Genomic DNA, 5,941 nt, shown 5'->3' with positions numbered 1-5,941 from the left:
TAGTGTGATGCCTCCCCCCGTCGAGATGACTGCATTTTGAGGATGGAGTCAATCTGGTGGCATTTTTTGCCTAAGTAAACAATTGTAACCGCTTGTGTAGTATCAGCGTTCAACAGCTGTCTCTGCAAATCGAAAAAAGCGAAGCATTGGAAAGTAGGAAGCATCAGATAATTTTGAAGACTTGATGTGTTTTATAATCAACTAGAGTATCTTGTTTTTAAACTTTTGGTTTTCTGTTCTGGGACAAACAGTGCATATGCACTAAAGAAAAAAGTGTCATTATTTAAGATGCTCATTGCCAGCAACGAGAACTGTACTGCAAGTCAGGCTTCACTCCCAGTATTTTCTGAATGTTTCAATAAAATGAAATATATGTCTGCCTGTGTACTGGTGTACATGCACATATAATTGTAAAACCACAGAGGAGTCCAATTTTTTTTTAATGCTTAGGTAATAGAAAATTTGTAAATAAAAACCCTTGGCTTTTACTAGTCATGGAACTTTTGTATCCCCCCACCATACTCCCCCAATAGTGCCATAGACACAGTGGCATGCAGTAAGTGTGGTATGACAGCCAACGAACGACTTTTGAAGTTGTCGTTCTTTGCCCATTGAATCCGATGCTTGCTTCTCTGGGGAACTCCAAGGGGCAAACGTTAAAAAACTTCCAAATAGCAAGCCACTTAATTAGGCAGCCAGGGGGAATTCCAAGACCCTGAACCATTTCCCATTTCCTGTCCGTGTCATTTCTGCCTGCCAGTCAGTCACAGAACAGGAGGTCTACTGTTCCAATGTTAACAGTCAAAGAAAGAGAGTGTAACAGTTTGTAATACAGAGAAAAGAAATGCCATGGCTCCCAATGACTAAAAACTTCCAAAAATGCACCTGGGGCTTGGTAGTAGTTTAGTATTTAGTTCAAGTCACTATTTCTCGGAAAGTTACAGGACATTCCTAACATACGTGGGAAAATATATATAGCAAGAATTGTTCATTCTGAACTCAAGATTATTTCTCTTTTTCAGTTCTTGTCCTGGCCAAAACAGTAAGATAATGAATATACTTAAGTATAGGGGAAAGCTTGCATTTCAAAAACTCAAAAGCCTTAGATATTTTTAACAAAAAATATTTGTAATATTTACGTATAATAAATACTACTTCATAACTTTTAATCTTGTATAACTTTGTAGTCTAGTGTTACAGTTAGTTAATTCAGTTACCTGTTTATTCAGTTAATTTTTTTCATTTTGCTAGTATAAAGTTGCTGTTAATCTTAAAAAATAAGCTATGTATGTCTGCTGCAGTTGCCATTCTAACGTTTTTCACATTTATGTAGAAAAAAAATTACAGTATTTAAAACAATTTTGAAGAAGAAAAGTAAGATTGGAAGGTCTTGTCCTACCAGCTAGTGAGTTACAATAAAGCCATAGTAATTGAGACAGTCTTGTATTATTAAATGCACTAAGATGGACAATTAAAGGAAGGAGATACAGAGCCCCAAAAAGAGACCCATATCTATGTATTTGGGAATTTGATATACTGGCATTATGTATTAATGAGAAAATGATTAATTAGTCAATAAGTAATGCTGAATGAATGGTTATTCTAATGGAAAATAAAATTAGATCACTACCATATACTATTTAAAAATCTCTGCAGTATTTTTTTTAAAAACCCTCAAAAGTAAACAGCCATCATTATGAATCCCGGGATTTAAAGAAGTTTGGTGAGTTGTAATCCACTGTAGCTATTATCACTATTAGTGCTCAAGTTGTTTTATTTTAGGCCGGTGAGAGTTTACTCAGGTTGGCTCCTGAGTCTTTTTGATACTTTCCTAGTAGTCTTTGCTTTCCAGGCTCATTCTGTGTATTTCTTACTTCATACCCATAGTAAGCCATTACTCCTAAGTGCCCTGGATCCTTTAGTGGGAAATGGTATTTAAAGAGCGTAATCTGAATGTTTGTCCCCTTTAAGCTAATGCTGCAAGGAACAACAAACAAAAAATGTTTGTCATGTTGTTAATGAGTTTGATTGTTTCTATACCTGTTCAATGGACAGAGCTGGTTAGTATGGGTTTGTTTTGGTTTGGTTTTTGTCTTTTAAATCAAATATATCATGAACTCATTGATACTTCTGACTCAAATTAAGGAAGTCAAGGTTTTATGTAACCTCTTTGATTACACATCTGTAACTCCCTTTATTTTGAAAATCCTTGGTCTCGCCTCTACTTTTTCCTTCCTGCCCTGTAAGTACTGACTTAAACACTTTTTATGATTCATTTTTTCATTTTAAAAATGTAATTATGCATGTTTATACTTACCCTTTTCTTAGATAAACAGTAGTAGCATACTTTTCTCCTCCTTTTTTCACTTTATAGTAAATTCTAGAGATTATATAATACTAACATAGAGCTATTCCTCATTTCTATATAGTACTCCATTGTGTAGATGTGCCATAATATATTCAACTTGAACAATGTCATTCAGAAAGCAGCCAAAAACTGTTAGGGCCATGTCAAAGACTAAGGAGCCAACCTGAATAAGCTCCCCAGCCATAGATAAAATTAGTACCATAATATACTCAGCTCCTTCCCTATGGATGGACATCTGGGTGGCTTCCAGCCTTTTGCTATTACAAATAGTGCTGTAATGAATAATCATGGGAACACATCTTATTTTAGGATATATTCCCAGAAGTTAGTTCAAATGGTAAATCCATATATAAATTTGCCTAATATGGCCACATACCCATCCATGAGTATGTTGGCATTTTGAAATCAAATCAGCAATGTACGTGAGTGCCTGTTTTTCCCACAGCTTTATCAGTGGAGTAAGTTGTCAGACTTTTGGATTGTTGCCAACCTGTTAAATAATAAATAGTATTTCAGTTCAGTTTCAATTTTTTATTGCTATATTATGAATGGGACTGAAAAACTTCCTATGCATCAATTGTGTATGTAATGTTTTATTTATTTTTTTAAGTTAGGTGAGTATAAAAGAATGTTAGGATTGGTATCTTAAGAATGAGGTATTGTTAAAGAAATAAAAATTATGACATTTGTTAAAATGGTAAGGAAGACTTTATTCAGGACTATGCAATCAAAACATTGTAATAGGGAAGCAAGACTGGGCTCAACTGGGAATACAGCAAGGACAGCCGGGGTATTTATAACCAACAGGTAGAGTAGGGAGGGTCACTGGATAGAAAAGTACTAAAAGGAGACATCAAGGGTGGTAGGATTCTTGCTGAAGGCAGGCTAAGAGCATATACTTCAGAAGTGGAGAATGATCAGATACCCAGAGTGGTGGGATCCTCACTAAACTGACAGGATTCTTGTTAAGACTGAGGTAGGCCAACAATTACAGGTGGGGTAGTGCCCAAAGTCAAGGCCTAGTCAAGAAGAGGCTCAGAAGTTTGGTCAAAGGGATAGTCTTTGTCAGTATGTACACAAATGACATGCATATGTTCCTGAATTTTTGAATTTTTAAAAAAATTCAAATAGGACATTAAGAACTTACAAATTTGGGTCACATCAGAACTTCCCTTTCCAACTTTTAGTCACTTGCAGGCATCCCAAGCATTACCTTTTCATCTGTTTAAAAAAAAAAAAGTCACTTTATATTTCTGTGGTAAGACTTTGGATTTTAATTTTCATAAAACCCTTCATTAGGGTTTTGGACCTAGAGAGGATCCAATAGCTCCCTTGATTTAATCAAAATAAACTTTTGTATATGAGCACTCAGGCAAGGTAATTGCTAAAAAGATTTTTATAGATAATATTGAGACTCTTAAAATCCATGACAGCTTTAAAATGTTGGCGTCTATATCAAAAGTCAGGTTTTAAAAATTTACAGAAATATTATTTAAAGGCTTAATTAGTAAACCTTAATAATTTAATGTAAATTAGAATTTCAGCAACTCTAGTTTCAAAAATCAATGAATTAAAAGTTAGGAAAATAAAGGTGTTAAAGATGGCCTGAGTATATTGGGCACATATTGTTTGCTTCTTCACGTCAGGCTGGGACCATTAGCTCAAAACTTACCTTATCTAAGCTCAAAATTTTATCCATGTAATCGCTTAAATATAGCTCAGATGGGCTGAGTGCAGTGGCTTACGCCTGTAATCACAGCACTTTGGGAGGCCAAGGCAGGCAGATCGCCTGAGGTCAGGAGTTTGAGACCAGCCTGGTCAACATGGTGAAACCCCATCTCTACTAAAAATTACAAAATTATCTGGGCATGGTGATGCATGCCTGTAGTCCCAGCTACTTGGGAGGCTGAGGCAGGAGAATCTCTTCAACCCAGGAGGTGGAGGTTGCAGTGGGACATTGCACTGCAGCCTGGGATACAGAGCAAGACTCTATCTCAAAAAAAAAAAAAAAGTGTATATATGTATACACACACACACACACACACACACACACACACACACACAGGCACACACATATATAGCTCAGATGGCCATGTTTTTAGCCATTTAGAGTCTGCCTGCTAGCCAAAGATAAAACTGTACCTGGCATCTGTTAACCAAAGATAAGACAAAGCATAGGGCTATAAAAGACCCCAAACCTCTGCTGCCCTTCCAAGTTTTCCGACTCAGAGACTCCCCATCTTGCAGCTGTACAACATCGCCTAGACAGATAAACCCCATTTCTGCTTCTCCCCTACCCCAGGAGTAGTTCCCTTGCCTTCTTCCCCTTCTGCATGGTGCCCATACACCTCTGCCTCTGGAAGGTCTCCAGCTGTGAGGGATGTCCTCCTTACATGTAGTCTGTCAAGCACCACCCAAATAAAGCTTGTTGCATGCTACTGCCACCTTGTGGTCACATCTCTTCTTTGCTCAGCCCCAAAATCCTTGAACTCAGAAAAACCTTATGTTTAGGGGGAAATAGTCACAAGAAATCATACTGACAAACACAAGGCAGAGAGGACCTTGTTCTTCCTATACATATTTCCTGTCAAGGAAGGAAAAAAGAATTCTAAGATCCCAAAAGCCGATGGAAGTCCAGGAAAAGCCTTTCCTACGATTTCCAGAAGGCAATCATGCAAGGGACTAAGCGCACAGAGGCACAGAGATGTTGAATAATTGCCCAAGCTTACTCTGCTGTGATTGGAATCCAAAGACTGAACTTCCAATTCCTGTGCTACTGCCTCTCCTAAGTTACAGTGTCTCAAATCAGATAATGAATATAGACGCTTAGTACATTTGAGTTCCATAAATGTCAAGCTGGGCGCAGTGGCTCACGCCTGTAATCCCAGCACTTTGGGAGGCTGAGGTGGGTGGATCACTTGAAGCCAGGATTTCAAGACCAGCCTGGCCAACATGACGAAACCCCATCTCTACTAAAAATACAAAAACCAGATGTGGTGATGCACACCTGTAATCCCAGCTACTTGGGAGGCTGAGGCATGAGAATTACTTGAGCCTGGGAGACAGATGTTGCAGTGAGCTGAGATCACACCATGCACTCCAGCCTGGGCAACAGAGTTAGACTCTATCTCAAAAACAAAAACAAAATACCAAAAATAAATAAATGTCAGTTAATTGTTGTTATTAAGATTCTAATGCCTATATCTGTACCTTATGCTCTTTCCAGAGTTGAAGTGCCATGCCTCCTCATCCGAAATCAGTTCCAATTCCCATCTCCTACATGAATCCTTTTAAACTAGGGTGATCTTTCCTCTCTAAAGATTCCTTTTGATATCTAAAGGCAGAATTTGGCCCATGATCTACTTTATCAATGATTCTGCCTTAGTACTTTATCAGCAGTGGTATTTAAAGAGGAAGAAATCTCTCACATTCCATGTTCACTCACAGGAAGCCATTCATTCATTCATTCATGCATTTACTGAATAAGGGTGTATTCTGTCAGGCCCTGTGCTCAGTGCTACACATACAATGGTGAACAGAACACATGATTATTGTCCTCATGGAAAATTTGAC

This window comes from Hylobates moloch, unplaced genomic scaffold (genome assembly GCF_009828535.3).
Source record: "Hylobates moloch isolate HMO894 unplaced genomic scaffold, HMol_V3 SCAFFOLD_11, whole genome shotgun sequence".
Lineage (NCBI taxonomy): Eukaryota > Metazoa > Chordata > Mammalia > Primates > Hylobatidae > Hylobates > Hylobates moloch.
Note: the sequence above shows the minus strand (reverse complement) of the source record.